The following is a 19,953-nucleotide window of genomic DNA, read 5'->3' on the forward strand; positions in this document are numbered from 1 at the left end:
AAGAGCTGAGACAAGTGACTACTGGTGTTTTTACAGAGGCCTTTATGGAGCTCTAGAAGCTTTCTTCTAGAAAAGTCTTTCTTCTAGAAGCAGTCTGTTTGAAAACAAGGATAGTCACTGTCCAATGAAAAACATTGATCTCCATTTTTTACTTTCTTTCATCCTTTGAGCTTGACAGTTGTTCTTTACATTGTGTGAAAATTTTATGATGATTGGACCAATAGAATTGCTGCAAAACTGCTTCGAATAAAATCTCTTTCCATTAACTTACATCAAAAGTAAAAGTAAACAATAAAGTAAAACTTTGTTTTTGCCCTCTCCTGTGGGGCTACTATTTTGGAGATACTTGTTTTCTTTGGACAGTGACAATATACTGTTTTGTTGCTGCCATTGGCTACGTGTAGCCTGGGGAAAAGGTACCACACAGGACACAATAAATTCTTTTTGGGGCTCGTTAACGCTTGTTAATTTGTTTGGAAAAGTATTGTTCTTGTTTTGCTTGCTTATTTTCTTTCCAAAAATTGTATTCGGTTTTTATAAAGTTTCATATGGATTTCAACCCCATGGGGGCGCACTTTATCTTGAGGGAACACAGTACAAACTAGAGTGCAATATACATAAGACCAAATAAATACGGCAGTGCTTTACGACTGTAAAACAAAGAAATACAAAAATAGTGAGAAGAACAAAATCACAAAAGTAGAGCCACTAATAAATGATACAGAGAAAACAAACAGAAACTCACATCTCAGGTACGTTAGATACTCCCTTTTCACACACTCAAAAAAATGACTCAAGCCCTCCTTTGGTGTGCCACATTATTTTTTTGCTTGATTTGCCCGAACAAATTGGTTAAATATTAAATGCATTTAGATATAATTGTTTCAACACAATACATTTACCCATCATTCATGAACCCAATACCAATCTGTTTGTTTCAATTCGGGACCTGCTCGTGCGCATGCGCCTTCCCACACTGTAAAAAAATATTTAGCCTTTAAGTTATAATAACTTACACTCTTTAGTTACCCTAACTATTCATATTGACTTTTCGGATTTCAACTATAGTTTGTGAATTTTTAGTCTTTCAACAAGTATTGTTAAGTTAATTTACTGAAGCAGACGTTTTAAAGAGTCAAATTAACTTCATATTGTGAGTTATGCCCATGCCAGAGAGACCGTCATAAAGCGGCGTGAGGTAAGTGTGGAAGCAGTGAATTGTCCGTGAAGTTGAAAACCAGCCTTATAATGGAGTTTTCTTGCACCTATACATACGATAAAATTATCTTGTGGTCATAAAATGTTTACGAGACGCCAGTTCTATTAGCTTAACCAAGTTGTAGAAAATGGCTGGCTATAAAAAGAGTTCGGGCAAACCAAATTCTAGGTAGCAAAGCTATTATCGGCCGTACCCCATCGGCCAGTTCCGCCTTTTGCGCAGTTCCCTTAGATAAATTAATGAAACTGTCATCTTGTACATTTTATTAACCTTAAGACCAATGTATATGTACAAGAACCCTGAAAAAAAAACACATTTTCAGCTTCTCTAGCTAGCTAGCACTAGCGTTAGCTTGGTTTGTCGACGTCTTTTAGCTAGTTAGCATTAGCTAGATAGCTAGCTAGAGAGGCTGATAATTTGGTTTGTCAGGTTCATTGTAATTACACATACAATATACTGATCTTAAGGTAATGAAATGTTTACAAGACGCCTGTTTTATTAACGCTAGCTTAACCAAGTTGCAAAAATGGCTGGCGAAAAAGACGGCAAACCATACCAAGCTAAGCTAGCTAATTGGCTAGCAAAACTGTTAACTAGGTAGTTAGCGTTAGCTTGGTTTGCCGACGTCTCTCAGCTAGGTTAGGTAGCTAACTAGCTAGTGCTGGCTAGCTAGCGAAACTGATAATTAGCTTTTTTTTTCCAGGGCCCTTCTACATATACATTGGTCTTAAGGTAATAAAATGTACACAATGACTTTTTTCTTAGTTTAACTAAGCTGTACAAATGGCTAACTTAACTTACTGTTGGCCAAATTAATTCGCTAGATAGGTAGCTAGCTAGCTAGTGTTAGCTAGCTAGAGACTGGTAATTTGTCTTCCCGCCCATTTTAGTCTCAGGTGTAGCGAGTGAATCAGTGTATTTCGGCAAAACACAATCTTTTATTACTTTAATCTTTTTATTGTTTTCTTGCCGAATGAACGAAAATAGCTTGTCTAAACATCTTGTAATTGGTACGAAAATCCGAACAGTCCGAAAATGTGCTTTCCCACTCTAGAAAAAAACGAACAATGGTGCAGTAGATTCAGACCGAAACCACCACCTCTTTAGGTTGGACCAAATCATGATCATTTGGTCCGGGTTGTGGTTAGCAGCACCTTTCACACCTCTTATTTTGATTTGGACCAATCTGAAAAGTCTGAACTAAAGCAGGTTTAAGCACCCTTAATCACAATGACCGAGTTTGCATGAGAACTTGCTGGTTAGCTATGTACCTGTTAGCTTACATGTATTTCTGTCAATTAAAGATTCTTCTTTTTTTAAAGGATTTATTAACATTTTACTCTTTCCATTATTTTTGTGGCTAATACGACTGAATTAATGTGTCCTGTATGAAGTTCTTATATGTAATTTTCTGTTTTACAGGTACAAATAATTATGTTTATTAGAAAAATATACCAATTTTCAGCTATTTGCAATAAACCAAACAAACAAGATCAATTTAAATAGCCCAGAACCACTAAATGAGCAATTGTTTTCTCCAAATTTTAGACAAAATGACACTTTTTTTTTTTAGCTGTAGTTGAACAGCATCCTCAGCAGAAGCTCATCCTTCAGAGCGTACTGCAGGGCGGAGGGGAAGTGGGTGGTGTTCACCCTGCAGTAGTAGGGTGAACCTCAACGAGTGCAACGTTCTGCAGCATGTTTTTTGGAATTGTTATCTCCCGTTTGGTAGCCTCGTGCAACCACTTGTACAATCGGTGACCATTTTCCTCTGCCATAACAAGTAATATCCCTCTGAGCCTATCCCAACACAGTGTTTTGCCCCTCTCTGCCTGAGTTAACGGTTTGCAGCATTGGACATTTTGCAGTAATGTTTTGCATGGATGTAAGCAGCAAAACTTTTGCTACGTCCATGCAAGCTGAACTCAGTTTCGTGCATGGGATTTGTGTCGCCAGCTCCCTATGTTTGCTCGAAACTCTTGGAAATCCATCTATCTCACATGCTGCAGTCAGTAGCCATAAATTAGCTATTAGTGGCAAAAATCTCAGCAATTTATTTGTATGCTTGTCTAGGATGTGTGATGCATAAGAGGTAAATTTTTACATTTTAGTTGATGTCATAATAAGCAACAAATAAATGTTGACAAATTAAATGCTGTTAATCCCTACACTTGCACTGATTTTATATCTATCTTTTGCAGTTTACATCAGTGGTAGCGTACAGCAGCCAACCTCTCAGTGATTGTAAGTAATTGACCACCTGTTTCACAGGATCTGTATCATTTTCATTCATTTTCATTCAATTTGAACCTTTGTGAGGTCTTAGGGTCTGTTTGACTCTTACAATTTTAGCTTTAGAAAAATAATATGAAAATAATTTTCACACTGGGATTCACTGGTCTTGGTTCAGTTTTTGTGAGGAACATGGGCCCAAATCAGTAATAAAAAAAAAAAAAAAGATCTAAAAGCCTCAAAATACCATGGGTCCACCAGACCCAAGCAAGATCTCCTGTGTAACACAAGACCTTACAAGAGTTAATTTTGCTAACTGTCTTTACTCTCCCTTGCAGGATAATTAATGTGGAAGTGCAAAGAATGCTCTCTGGAACTAGCTAGCAGGTATTTGTTATTACAGCATTTCAGACAGACGCATGGCCATTTTAGAGGTAATTTTCCATGTCCATATACAGATTGTCCTTGTACATTTAACACATGGAATAAGCTATTAAATCACACATACAAAAGTCACGCTAAACAGTTATCTCAAAAGCCATTGGAAGTTTCTACATTTCAGTGCCATGTGTGTTCTTGCAGAGAACTAACAACAGAGAAAGACTTTTTTCATCATCTAAATAGACATCTCACGCAAAACGAAACGGTTCCATGTGTGTTTTCAGGATGTACATTTAAAACCAATATTTACAGTACATTTAATACACACAAAAACAGGAAACATAACCAATATTCATTAACAGACTTTCAAGCGACCATAATCAGTAGTAATGATGATTTACATCAGTTAGATCATTCTGCAGATGGTCAAACAGACTCCATTGACACGGATAATGAACACGAGTCACTTAATTGTACTGGTCTTTCAGAGTTACATCAGAGAAATTTTATTGAAGAGAAAATTGCGTGCATTTTACTAAGGTTAGAGAATATTGTTCACACTCCAAAGACTGTTATTGACCAGGTCCTCTCTGAACTTCACTTTATATTAAGTACAGAATCTCTGCCTTTGACAAAAGCTACAGTTTTTGATGTATTTCAGAGCCATAATCTACAAATTGAAGATTCAGTCGTTGACGAGCTTTCCAATGTCATATGTAAGACTAACGCATTAGGTGTAGCAATTGCAAAGGATGGTCCTCTTGCTACTGCTTATAAGCGTAAAGAATATTATAAAGCTCATTTTAGGATTGTGGAGCCTGTTGAATACATACTAGATACCCAAAAGAAAAGGTCATTTCAATATATACCACTGTTACAATCTTTGCAAAATTTGCTCTCTGGTGAAGGCATCCTTGATCATCTTAAAACTCCAGGTTTGCAAAACCACCCAACCACATCTTGTTTACAAGAGTATCGAAGCATAAGAGATGGTGACTACTATAAACAAAACAACTTTCTGTCAGGTGAAGGCTTTAGAATAGCACTACATCTTTATGTAGATGATTTTGAAGTCTGCAATCCTTTGGGGACATCTCGTAAAAAACACAAACTCTGTGGTGTCTACTGGGTGTTGGGAAATTTGCCACCAGGTTCACATTCAAAATTAAGCTCAATTTATTTAGCTGTTCTTTCCAAATCTGATGACATTAAGACATATGGCTATGAAAAACTGTTAGAGCCACTCTTGCAAGATTTGAGTATACTAGAGCACCACGGAGTTTTTATTTCCCAAATTGGTCAGTTTGTTAAAGGTACAGTACAATGTGTTATTGCTGACAATCTTGGTGCGCATGGAATAGCTGGATTTGTTGAGAGTTTTTCTGGTGGGTCAATCTGCAGATTTTGTACAGGAGATAAGTCAGAATTTCAGACCAGAGATGTGAAGTCTGGTGCTTTCCAGCTTAGAACCCGAGATATTCATGATGTTCATGTCCACTCTGCCCAGGAAAGTGCAGCAATTTGCTGCGGTATAAAGAAACAGTGTGTTTTAACAGAGAACCTCTCCCATTTTCATGTAAGCACTGGATATCCTCCTGATATTGTGCACGACCTCTTTGAAGGTATTGTGCCAGTTGAACTTGCACGCTGTATTTGCTTATTGATCTCAAAAAAATACTTCATGCTTGATTTACTTAACACATTGATTCGGACGTTTCCATTCAAATGGGGAGACAAAACCAATCGCCCACATGCCATACCGCGTTCTTTCACATCCACTAACATCGTAGGCGGAAATGCTCATGAAAATTGGACATTGTTGCGATTTCTTCCCTTTTTCATTGGGCATATTGTACCAGAAAATGAACCATCATGGCTGTTGATTCTGGACCTAAAGGACATTGTTGAGTTGACAGTAGCCCCTGTACACACAAGTGAAACCATTGCATATCTTGAGGCTAAGATCTATGATCACAGACAAGGCTATCTTGAACTCTTTCCACATGTAAAGCTCCTGCCAAAACATCACTTTTTAGAGCATTATCCGCAAATGATCCGCTGCTTTGGGCCGCTGGTAGCACTATGGACTATGAGGTTCGAGGCTAAGCATAGCTTCTTTAAGCAGGTTGCTCGGTATACAAACTGTTTTAAAAATATACCTCGTTCACTAGCTACTAAACATCAGTTTATGCTAGCCTATGAAACGCATGGCTCCAACTTAAAGAAGTCATCCTTGGAAGTCTCAGATATTTCAGTTCTGCCTATGGATGTCCTTAATGAGGGAGTAAGGTCAAAACTGCATCAAAAATACCCCGAAATTTTTGAGGTTCATATGGCAAAACATTTGTCGTACAGTGGCATATGTTACAGAACAGGGATGCTTATTGTGCATGGATCTTCAGATGGACTTCCGAAATTTAATGAGATAATTCAGCTGTGCATTGTAAAGGATAATCCCATTTTTATAGTTAGAGGTGTTTGTGCTTGGTACCGAGAGCATTACGGTGGCTTTGAATTATCGGAGTCTCCCACTAGAGAGGTTGGCCTAATTGAGCTTGGTGACTTGGAGGACCCATATCCCCTTGTGGAGTACATTGTAGCGGGGTTTGCGCATGGTCATTTTGAAAAGATTTGTCCTTGTTAAAGGTAAGTGAAAATCTTGGTTCCAAATATGCTGATTGATTTTCTGTTCTCTTTACATAAACAATGCAGAAAGATTCTTTCAATTGTATTTTTGAGTTGCAAACTGTAATGGAAATTTAACATTTTATTGTCAGAGCTGTTTGAGCTCTGTTTGAGCTCTCGCCTCAAACATTAGCAGTTGGGCGCTACTAAATTCCTTGGGTCTTTATCTGGCTCATTTAAAGTATGAACTATTTGTATTTAATATACTGTATATTGCTAACATGGCATTTTCTTGTTGTACTTCTGTTTCAGATCAGGACTGAAGGTGTTGGTGCTTGGTACAGGGAGCATTCCGTTGGCTTTGAACTGTGATGCCCCACTAGAGAGGTTGGCCTGATTGATCTTAGTGACTTGAAGGACACGACTCCGCTTGTGGCATATGTTGTCATTGCAAAGGTTAGTGACATTGTTAATAAACGGTGTAGCCCAACTGATGCATCGTTTGATATTAGCCCAATAATAAATACATCGCTATTAGTGTTGTCCAATGTGGTGATGCATTTTTGGATCTCTGTACAGAAGATAATGGCGAGAATGGATGCTTTTAAAATATATTTTTAGGTTGGAAACGATAATGGTCATTTACATTTTTTATTGATGCCTGTATTGTCAAAACTGCGTGTGGCTTTGGTCTCAGACCTTAATATCAGTTGGTTGCCACTAAATAACCTAGGTGTTTACTTTGCTCTTATACAGTATGAACTATTTGCATTTAATATACTGTATATTACTAATGTATTATTTTCGTGTTCTACTTTTGTTTCAGATCAGGACAGGAGGTGTTTGACTATGTCCAATCCAGCTGTTCTACGGGTCATTTTTGGTGATGGATCTGACTCCAGGAAATTGCACATGGTTTCTGGAATTCCAAAAACTGTGGATGAAGTACATGATCTTGTGAAAGCAAGCTTTCAGTTGCATCAAGACTTTCGTTTGCAGTACATGGATTCTGACTTCAATGAGTTCATGAATCTCACCTCAGTGTCTGAAATCCAAAATATGGGTACACTCAAAGTAATCTACACACCACTCGAGGAGCCCTACATCTCTTTATACACAGTGGAACCGACTGCTTCAAGTTCCCCAGTCCCGAACACTGAGAGTTCATCATTGGCCTCATCAAGCAGTGATGCCACCTTGTGTACATCAACTCCACACTCTTCCCCAGAGGTTCATACATCAGGATTGTCCTGGCCCCTGGTTTTTGTTGTCCCAAAGTTTTCCTATGAAGCAGAACTGGAGCTACAACAAAAGAACACTGAATTTGAAACAAAGGGAACATACTTCAATCCTGGCCCGAAGCTTAAAGGAATCATCCTTAATGGCCTGGCACAAGAGATGATGAAATACACCAAGTATCCGAAGGATTACCAGTGTGAGGAAGTAGCAGCTGCTTTGACAAAGGCCCATCCTTGCTTGGGCCAGTTAGGATGCAAGTCAGGATTTTCTGGATGGAAGCAGTCTTTAAAATACAAAATGCAAAATTACAGAACCAAACTTGGGAGACTTGGGCACCCCGAAATTCGAGTCAATTCCTTAAAACATAAACGTGAAGGCCAAGGGAAATCTGCTGCTCATATCAAAAAGCCTAGAAAGGCTGAAGTGAATTACATCCCACTACATCCCAAAGGTGAAACTGAAGACAGTCTGGAGAGTGAACGAATTGCTATGCTGACAGAAGTGGCCAAGCGTGACAATGAAGCTGTAATAAAAGCCAAGATGGAGAAAACCTTCTCCTACAGACGACAAGAAGTTGTGAACCAGAGGCCCAGGATAGAGGATTTCAAAAACCGATGGCCTGCCCTTTTTGAGCAGAGTGAAGTAAGTGTGTGTGCGCTTTTTATTTTCCAGGGGGATCAATGGCTGTCATTTGTATTTTGCAATAGCAGTGTTTCCATTTATTAATGGCAGTACAATTAAGTCTTTCTCTCTTTTTTTTTTCAGGTAAATGCAGAGTTCTTGCGAGTAACAACCAAACCACTTCGATCAAAGTTCCTCTCCCAGTTTGACAACTTCACAGCGAAACTGATGCAGATCCTCCGGAGCAAAGGAGGTGTCAAGGGACAAAGGATCAAGCGCTTCCTGGAAATGGCCGATTCGGTTAGTATGATTACATGACATTTTTTTTCTCTAATTTGGCTCATTTCCAGAAATGACAATTGCATTCTTAAAACTAAAAGACTGTTTGGCAAGGCCGTCTTTCACTTCTATACAACAGCTCACTATTCATGTCTCAACTGGTATTTCACAAAACTGTTCACTCTTACCAAATAATAGTCTGTAGCAGTATAGTCAGGAACTGCAACCAATGGTCAAATCAATGGTTTGGTCAAATTAATGAGGCACAATTCAGTTGTGGGCAATTGCACGATCATTTGGGGATTTGTGAATGTTTTTAACTGCCATTATTGTTTCTGTGTCTTGTCATTCATCTTTTAGTGTAGCGACATTGACTTGAGGAGGGAGTGCGTCCTGCGCAGCCTGGTTGTCTATCTAAACGAAGACCCAGATGCGTTTTTCAAGGAGTATGAGGTAAGTGTCTTTCAGTTCTTTATTGTGTAGTATAGTCTTAAGTGTCCTGTAAAAGATGATGGGTTTTCACACAAGCAGCAGTGCATTCCAGGAGATGGCATACAGTGGGGGTGCTGACTAAGAAACTTTTCTTAGTTTCTAACTTTTCTTCTTTCCATTGAAGTCTCTAGCCAATGGTGTGACCAAGATGACTATCACTACTGTAAGCAGTACAGTACTACTGTACAGTGTGTCACAAAAATGAGTACACCCCTCACATTTCTGCAGATCATTTCAGGGGACATGAAAGGAATTTCACTTGGACACAATGAAAAGTGCCAGTGTACAACTTGTATAATGCTTCAAGTTATTTTTCACTCAAATGAATTCAATATTAAGGTCTCAAAATGTACCCACAAAAGTGAATACACCCATATGTTAAAATCCCATTGAGAGGATCATGATCTGCTTCAGTAGTCACAGTACATGTTGACAATGCCATGCATGATTCTATTGGTGAAATTCAATCTCTTCAAAATCTTAGTAATCTTATTTTTCTAGTTTCAAATAAAAACATCTAGTCAATCTTAATTTAAGTAAAAATCACCTAATAACTAGTACTTTTTTTAAACTAGAACTTAGACTATTTAGACTTGTTTTAAGACATTTGTCCATTGGGTGAGTCATATTTTCTTAGTGAGATCTATTTACTTATTCCCAGCAATACTTGCTTGAAATGAGTAAAAAAAGAAATCTGATCAAGAAAAAAATGGCTGCATTTTTGGTTCTTTTTACATCAATGGCTGTATTTTTAATTATTTTGAGTGAACAATAAATTGAAGAATTTTACACGTTGTACGCTGACTGCTTTTCATTGTCAGTGATATTTCTGCAGAAATTTGGCGAGTGTACTCACTTCTGTTATACACTGTAGTTTATAACTTTCTGATTTCTTAATGCTTTTGTCAAACTTGTTCTGTTTTGTTCAGTCCACTGAGGAGGCAGAAGGGGACATCACAGCCACAGTCATGGGGATTTACAGCATCAGGAGCCAGGGACATCAAGAGCCAGATGACGTTGGAGTGGTAATCAAGGGTGTCAAGGTTATGAACAACATCAGTACTGTCATCAACGCTTTCATTGTCCTGTTTGGGCTGATTTATGCCCTTGATCTTGCCTACCCAGACAGCATGAAGTACACGTTCGAATTTGTCCAGAAGATTCTCATGAACCTGGATGGACACAAGCTTAATGTGAAAATTCAGCAACTGAAAATCAAGCTATTTGCTTAAGACGCTATCCACTTTCAGCTTTTTTGTGTATTGCAAAGTCCCCCCCCCTCAATTCACATTCAAAGTAGGATGCTCCATGCCAATGCCCTGCTACAGACTACTCACCAGCGTACACGCACACAGACCACAGAGTTATCCTTTTTGCTATACCCATGGAGTCCTGTGGGTAACACTTTTTGGGCTACACTAAAGTGTTTTCTTGATGTTCTTCATGTTCAAAGCAGGATGCTCCATGCCAATGCCCTGCTACAGTGTCCTGACTTGTCACCAGAGACCAGCGCGTACACACACACACACACACACACTCTTATAATTTTTGATATGTGGGGAACACATTTTTGTCCATACAAATGTAATTTCTTGATTATTTGTGATGCTTAGTAATTCACATTCAAAGCCCCACTATAGACTACTCGCCAGATACCAATGCGCACATGCACACTGTTGTCTTTTTTTGCTATTTACTATGTGGTTGGTTAACAGAAATGTTATTGTGTTTTTCTTTGACTATTTGTGGTGTTCAATCACCCCTTAATTGATGTTTAAAGCATTCTCCATGCCAATGCCCTGCTTCAAGCAAAAAGTGAAATCTTAGCAAGCGTATTTTTATAGTTTCAAGTAGAGTATTTAGACTTGTTTGAAGATGTTTGTGCATTCGAATTTGTCCAGAAGATTCTCATGACTCTGGATGGAGACAAACAATGTGAAAATCAAGCTATTTGCTTATGACACTATCCACTTTCAGCTTTTTGGTGTATTGCCAAGTCACCCCTCAATTCACATTCAAAGCAAGATGCTCCATGCCAGTGCCCTGCTACAGACTACTCACCAGCACACACATACAGACACACACACGCACACCATTTTTTCTTGGTTAGATTTTTGAAATTGTTAACGAGAGAAAATCGGATCAAGAAAAAATGACTTGTCTCATGGACAAGTTCTAGTTGAAAAGTACTAGTAATTAGTTTTGTTTATTTTTTTTACTTAAAAAATTGACAATGTTTTTACTTGAAACTAGAAAAATAAGCTTGCTTAGATTTCATTTTTTGTAGTGTACAGACTTGTCACCCAGGACCAAGTGAGAGGAAGACAGACACATACACATGCACACACCTACAGACAGACGCAGATGCCCACACACACACACACACACACACAGACTGAGACACCTACAGACAGACAGATGGACAGACTCAGACACACACAGACTCACAAACGATAAATGAGGGTGGCCTGGCTTTGCCTCCAGCCTGAGTGCCTCTTTTCTTTGCTTGAAATATTTAAATGTTTGAAGGGATTTTGTGTTTTTTTTACTTCAGGGCTGATGGCACATGGTGCCCAAGTTCTGGTTGGGCAGAGTTGTGCTCTTTGCTGTTTTGAATAATAATAAAAAACAACAACCAAATTTTGTGTTTTGTGTCTGAAGTGGGGTTGGGGGTACAACTGAGGTAATATAACAAATTTATTTTGGATCAACTCTCTTAGGTTTCATTGCATAAATTTAAATCGGTTTAGGCCATTTAATATATGTATATTGTTGTGGCTACATTAGATAAAGATGTGTTTGACCAATTCAATTACATTGTATTACACCGGGGTATTTCAGTTGTTGTGGCTACATTTAATGAAGATGGGTTCGACCAACTCAATTACGTTGTGTTCCATGGAGGTATTTAGGTTGGGTTGAGGCTACACAAAGTCGATGTGTGGAAATCCTGCCCACAATTCAATTGAGTTAATCCAATGAGTTATTTTTTTGAGTGCAGTTAAACTGCTCTCAACTGCGTACACATAGTTCTATATTCAGCACAAGAGATTTACAGTTTTAAAGTTACAGAATGTTATTACAAATATCCTCAAGAACATCTAAGATCTCTGCTGGAATGGGAGAGGCAGCTGAATATGATCTCATACACCTCGAACCATATGTAAACGTTTTATTTTTTGTATATGTGAAAAGATGGTCATCTCTACCTTACAGGAACACTGTGTAATAGTTTGACATAGTTTGAATACTACTTCTGGGGTTAAGGATTAAATAATTACCAGTGGATTTCTCCCTCCGAGACATTTCTAACTCCACCACGCAATCTGTACAAAACCATGCGCTCTGATGACAAACTCTCGCTAGAGACGCTCAAACCACGCGATAAGTCGAGTTTCTTAAAGGGCCGGTGTTCATTTACCCACCACATTTACACTTACAGAAAGGATGCTGATAACAAGAAGGATATTGTTATTTTCCTAACTGAAAGCTCTGAAATAATTTTATTTGCCACATGGCTACATACGGAAACCAAAACAAAGGCACCTGAAGAAGTGAAATGCAGAATTTCATTAGCTCATACAACTAAGCAACAAACAGAAAAGCAATGAAAATGTGTGTGATTTTAATAAGTTGTGTATCCTAGTTTATACTTAAGCCATTCAAAGTTAGGCATGAGTTATATAATGCTTTCTACTGAAGCCTCAAAAATGCATTTTATGAAATCTCTCCATGACAGTCAACTTTTGGCAAGATGTGGACAGGAGTCACTGGCATCTCCACATGGTTCTAAGGGTTAAAGCCCCTTTTTTCTACATTTATGAGAACTTCAGGTCCTGCATATGCAAGACTAACTGTTTCAAAGTAAATGTGACAACGCCCTTAAAGATGGAACACACACAGAGCTTGGTGAGGGAGGAAGTGCAAACCAGAAATAGAGGAAGAGGAAGAGAAAGCCCAAACCACAAAATATGAATAACCACAACTGTCAGCGTGACTAGTGTGGAGACAGCGTGAAGCTTCACATTTAAATTCTAAATTATAATTAATTTAACTTTCTACTACCATTGAATTTGTTAAGGTGTTGAGAGTGTTCAGACCTGCTAATATGTTTCCCTTAATAACGTTACTTTGAGGGTTAAATTTTTCTGGCCTTTAGAGAGCGAAAGAGAAAGAGAGGCTGAGGTCAAAGAACCTCCAGAGTAGTGATGGACAACTGAACTTGTAAATGCTATTGCTATTGTAATAGTTTCCCCTTTTGCTTTCATAAAAGCTTATTCATCACATAGTGTGACAGCTGATTCACTTGTTTCAGCTCAGAATGAAGCTGCTTCTATTAGTACTTGAATCACATGAGTCTTCATAATAACAGCAACAGTCTAAAGTTGGTGGGAGGAGTAACTGCAAAATTAAGAAAGCATGGTTTGCTAATCTCACAGACTCTGTATCACACTCGAAAGTTCAGGATGTTGGGCAGTTCAAGGAAGTAGCACATTTTTTTAAAAAGGTGGGTCTACTAAAGGCCTTTCTTTTCTAAGAGGATGAAAATAACAATGACTGAATTTATCTATCCAACCCCCTAGAAGCTAGGGGTGAGAATTACTAGAAGCTGAACAAAATAAAATGGAACATCTGACTCAGTGGTGGTTGCACACCCACACCTTTCCAAAGCTGACTGAACCTCTGATCTCATAACAGCCACTAACAGCAGTACCACCCAAGCAAGATGTAGAACAGAGTCAGAAGGTGGGCAGATTCAGCCACAAACAGGGTCCTTAAAACAAGTAATGTCCCCAAAAAAGTTAATGTGGTCACCTTTCATTTGAACTCCCTAGTATTTATATCTCTAAGAGAAGCCTTGCACGGTTACTTAGTACTCTGTTAGTTGTCTCAGTGACTAAAAATTAAACTGAATCTCCTCTAAAGTGAACCTTCATTTCTAGCTCTTCAAATCGGCCCCAGTGCTGTAGAGCTGCTGTGATGAGTAAACTGTCAGTTGCAGACTTGAGAAACTGCTGTTCTCAGCTCATGGCTGCACAGGAAGGATGTGGTTTCAGCAACCGCTTATTTTGAAGGCATTCATTTAACAACATGAGATAAGCTTTTATATTATGGTGTTCATTTTGCAAGTATATGATGATACTTCTAATGAGGAAAGTACAGAGTTTCAAAAAAATAAATATGCAGAGAGTCCACTGCAGCTTAAATTAAACATGACTAATGCTTGAATTAAAGTTCAGTACAGTTTGCACTAGACTGTCAAAGACTAGTTTAAAATGGACAGTTTTAGCTTCAAGAACAATGTTGGGTGTGCTATACATTCTTCTGCTTAAATAAATAGGTGTCTCTTGAATGCTAACTACCATAAAAATACAAATATGTGTATATGTGGCAGGACGAAGTATTTGGATGCCTTTTATTATGATAGGTGCAACATTCCTTTGGAGGCTTTTGTTGTGGCAGTCTTCTAGGTCTCCCCATAGTAGTTGGTCACAGGTGTCTGAGTCCTTGAAAGGCAGTAGTTGGATCTCTCTGCATTTATTGTTGCTGTGGACAGCCTAAGATAGGAAAATATCTTGGTTGTGATTTTAGTTCAATGGATGGTTAGATCGAACTGAAATGTTAGTATCTGTTGTAGTTTTTGAGTAGTGACGTGTTACTTCTTTCCTATTGCATAGGCCTTAATCTTATCCTACAAGATGTAGGTTCATGTTTTTTAATCTTTTTGAGTTTTACTGGTGCCATTTGTAATTTTTTATTGGTCTCCTGAAGCTGCAAAGATAAGGGGTTTTGATAGGTCATGTTTAGAGCTGCTTCATATTAGCTAGTGTAAAGGTGCTATATGCATATGGAGCACTGAAGTTTTACTTTTTTAGGTGCTTGTTCAGTTGGGCCTATACTTGACCCTAGATTGGCTGGCTGCTTTGTGGTGAAGGCCTGCATGGTTATGCTGTATACCATTGATTGAGGGTTTGGAGCTGCTGTTTCCAACTCAATTAGTGTACACTAATCATAATGGTAATTGTAATAAGTTATTTTATGTAAAATATAATTTTATCTTTTTGTCCAAAGACAGAGTCTCAAGTCATCCTGCTGTTTTGCCTGTGTTTTTTCTGTTTTCCTTTCTTCTTGTTTTGTGAACCTTTTTTGTTCAAGGTAAGTTTTTAGGTTCTAAGTGTATATGAACTGTATAACTTTATTTAGTTGGATTTTTATTTAATACTTCTTTTCTCTTTTTTTTTCTTTTAGATTGGGCTAAACTCGGTGGTCAGTGGGTGTAGCTTAGACGGCTCATTTGCACTGCGGTTGTTTTGAGTTCTGTAATTGTGGTATTTTTTTTCTTCTTTGCTTCACTTTGTGACACCTAAGTGACACTTAACTTATGAGGTCGTAGAGGTCTTAATCCACCCCCTCACTCCCTCCCACAGGCAGCCACCAACACTTGAGCACCCCCTTAGCTAATGTTGGATAGTGTAGTTTCTTTTTTCTGTTTTCAATAAAGGAATAAAGTTGACTGTACTTTTTTATAAAGATATACCTTTTTCCACTTTAAATGTTTAAAGCAGGACATAGTGTTGTGGAAATTTTAAGCTTGAAGAAAGATATATATGTCCTTTATATATATATATATGCAGGGTCCTTTTCCTGAGTAGAGTTGCTGCTCTGCCTTTTTTAACTAATGGCGTGGTGTCGGTTGTCCAGAAGAGATCTTCAATAATGTATGTGCTGAGGTACCTAAAATCATGTACCCTTTCCACACAGTCCCTGTTGATGTATAATGGGTCTGGTTTTGTGAAGTTCTTCCTGAAGTCTACAATGACTCGTCTCGTCTACAAAAATGTCTTTGGTCGTGCACCTGTGCTAGATTAAAGACTTCCTGGACATCTAGTAAAGAATACAAAATTGAAAGCTGCAAAAACAAAAGCACAGTTGGAACCTGGAAAGTATGGAGTGTGAATTAAGATAAACTAGAAGTGTTGAAGATGGAAACAGATTGTGTAAGCAGCATCTACTAAAAAGGACATGATTAGGACACTTAATCAAAAGAACACACCAACTACTACTCAACAAAGTAGAAATGGGATAAGAAGCTGTTTTGGAATGGGAATAGCATTAACACTGCAGATATGGAGACAACAGGAATGGAAAAAACTTTACAGTATTTTCATGGGGAATATGCAGCAGGTATGGTGATGAAATGACCAGTTTTTGTATTTTATAGCAGCTAAGGTCAATTCATTTTGTATGCTTAAAATCACTGTTCTTTCTTTGACAGACCAATTGCATTCTCATACATTCTAATACCTTATGTTCTTAATCCTCCAATTGCAACAGGAATGGGACAGTCGTGGGCTGGAGGTTAGGGAACCAGCCTTGTTACTGGAAGGTTGATGGTTCGATCCCCTCAGCCAACAGTGTGTGACTGAAGTGCCCTTGAACAAAGTACCTAACCCCCAATTGCTCTCTGGGTGCTGTGGATAGGGGTAAGTGTGCACACTGCCCGCTAGTGTGTGTGTTTACTAGTGTGCATGTATGTGGGTGTTTTACTGCATGGATGGGTTAAATGCGGAGGTCTAATTACTCTTTGTAAACTGAATTGTGAAATCAAGCGCCAGCCTGTCGGTACCTCAATTACATATCATTAATATGAAGCATGCCCTAATTCATACATATGTTTTGATAGGGAATAACTGAAATGACTGTGTTTAGTGACTAGTGAGAATGACTGTGCTTGGCAGAGTTTGAGGTCAGGCAGCAAGTACACTGCTTCCCCCGCTGACCAAACTTGTGTTAAAATTATGACAACTGGAAAGAATAAAATTTGAAATAAAGAAAACATTTTTTTAAGAATGATGTAATTGTGTAGTGTGTTTTCTTAAAATAAAATTCAATGCTGTATTATTGCAGTACATGAGATGCTTCTGCACTAGCTGTACTTATTTTTGGGCAATGCCATCTGTATAAAACAAAAGCATTATTATTAATAAAGCATTATTATTTCTATTTTCTATTTTTATTATTATTACTTACTGGTATTGTGGATGAAACTGAGTTTTAGTGAGCTAACCCCAAATCCAGCATATTTTTAAGGTTGTTAAACCTTACACTCAAATTTACATACACTCCTACCAGACATGGGTTCAGCATGCCCTCATTTTGCAATCAAATTTGACTCAACTTTAATGAATAAAGGTAACTGTGATTGAAAACTCCTGTGAGTGTTAATTCAGAAATGAGCAGCTAAATAGGCTATTAGCAATTTTGTAAGAGACAGACTATGGCTTTAAAACAAGGCCAAATAATTTGGAAATATTTACAAATAAGTGTTAATAAACACTGTATATGCAATACAAATATTGGCACCCCTGGTAAACATGAGTAAACATCCTGTCTTTATTGCTTATGCTTGTGATGTTATATATCAAAATATTCACAAAACCTCTAACAAAAAAGCTCTACACAGAACCTCTCCCAGTCCTTCAGGTTCCAAAGGCCATACTTGTGGACTCTCCTCTTCAGCTCATGTGGGGTTTAGGTAAAGGGACTGTGGTGGCAAAACCATGATTCTGTGGTTAGTGAACCATTTTTGTATTGATTTCTGTTGCTTTTTCTGCCTTGATTGGGTCCACAAATTCAGCTTTCTGGACAATTTTGACCACCATTGAGCTTCCCGCTGTACAATGCCGTGCAAACCTCATCATCATGAACTGACCCTCCTGATGCTGCTGCCGCTGCATAAACTAATGCTGTTTACGGTGTCGACCAAAGGAGGATGGGTTCCCCTTTTGAGTCTTGTATCTTCTCAAGGTTTCTTCCTGTTGCTCTTAGGGAGTTTTTCCTTGCCACTGTCACCATTGGTGACACTCATAGGGGCTCGGACCGAGATTTTTCTGTGAATCTGCTTTGTGAGAATACCTGTGGAAAAAAGTACTATATAAATATAAAAACTTTAACTTGACTAGATTTTGAGATGTGTTTTGGATTATTTTCCTGCTGGAAGCCCAGTTTAAGTTTCCTGGCTGAGATGACCCAATTTAATGTCTGCTGGTACTCGATGGAGCCTGTGATACCATGTGTCTGCATAAACTGTCCATGGCCTTTAGAAGAAGAACTGTCCACAACATCATAGGTCCACCACCATACTTCATAGTGGGGATGAGTTTCTGCATAGCTATCTTTGTGTCCACACCAAACTCACCTCTGATGTTTGTTGCTATAAAATTCTATTTTGGTCTCATCAGGCTATAGAAAACAGTTCCACTAAAGGTACCTTGAAGTCTGGCACTTGATTTTGTTGGTTCTTGATAGCAAAGGCTTTTTATCTGGCAACCCTCTCACACAACTGTGGTTACATTCATGGTGTTTGATTGTAGTTTGGGAGACATTGTGACTGCAAGACCTAACTACTGTCTACAACTCCCCAGCTGTGATTCTTGGAGATTCTTTGGCCACTGAAACCATCCTCTTCACTGTGTGTGTGGTAAGTATAGACATATGTCCTCATCCTTGCAGATTCTTAACATCACCAGTTGCTTTAAACATCTTCATTTTTACGCTGATAGTGTAAATGGTCATTTTATGTTTAACTCTTTTCTTATAGCCATGTGCAGCTCAACAACCTTTTGTCACAAATCATCACTGTATTCTCTGGTCTTTCCCGTCATTATTGATGACTAAATGAGTTTGGCCATTGTGTCACCTCATATTTATACCCTAGTGAAACTGGAAGTTGAGCATTTAATTGATCCTAATAAAGCAGGTGAACTTTAAAACCTAAAATACAAATGTGAATATACTCCAGTCCGATTTTACTCATATGAATTTCTATTCTAGGAGTGCCAACAATTGGCACAAAGATTTGAGATGAACATTTTATATATGATGAGATTTAGTTTTAGTGCTGTCACCTCACATTGAGGAGGGCCTGGGTTCAATTCCCTGGCCGGGTGACCGGGGTTCTCTCTGTGGAGTTTGCATGTTCTCCCCGTGTCTGAGTGGGTTTCCTCCAGGTTCTCCGGTTTCCTCCCACAGTCCAAAGACATGCAGTCAGGCTGATTGGACATGCTAAATTGCCCCTGGGTGTGAGTGTGTGAGTGACTGTTTGTGTCTGTCTGTCTGCCCTGCGATGGACTGGCGACCTGTCCAAGGTGTATTGTGCCTTCCGCCTGATGACCACTGGGATAGGTTCCAGCACCCCCCCATGACCCTGAGGGAGAAGCGGCTTATAAAATGGATGGATGAGATCATCATTCAATCATTGCAATGTAAATTAATGCTAATATTTTGAATAAACGGTCAATGATAAGCAATAAAAGTTTTTTACATGTTTACCGGGGTGCAAATATTTACGGATGGCACTGTACATATACACATATGTCCAAAAGGATGTCAGTAGGACTGCTGCTAGATATAATGTTGTGAATGATCAACTAATGTCAATCTGATTTTGTGCTGCATCATTCAATATTCAAGTCTTGCAATGGTCCAACAGTGGATGCAAGTGAAGAAATAATCATGTTTTATGAAGAAATTCACAAGACCTCCAAACAAGATATACTGCTTGTGATGTACAGTTGTACAGTTGGACAAATACACTTGGAAACAGGCCAGGAAATCAAAAGAACACAACACAACCTCAACAAGACACAAGGGATTCTGGGAGAGTGGTGATCAAGGAGGGGGTTTATGACAAATCTATAGAATAATCTTTCATTTTCAGCAACAGCATCATAAGAACTTCCAATTTGTTCTGTATTAATTTACCATAAAAAAGCTCTTCAATAGGTGTCAGTTCCCAGTGTTTGCCTAAAAGAGCTGGATCAGTCATGAACAGCACTTTCACTTCTCTTCACAGTTTGGGTACT

Source organism: Pygocentrus nattereri, chromosome 19, assembly GCF_015220715.1.
Source record: "Pygocentrus nattereri isolate fPygNat1 chromosome 19, fPygNat1.pri, whole genome shotgun sequence".
Classification (NCBI taxonomy): domain Eukaryota; kingdom Metazoa; phylum Chordata; class Actinopteri; order Characiformes; family Serrasalmidae; genus Pygocentrus; species Pygocentrus nattereri.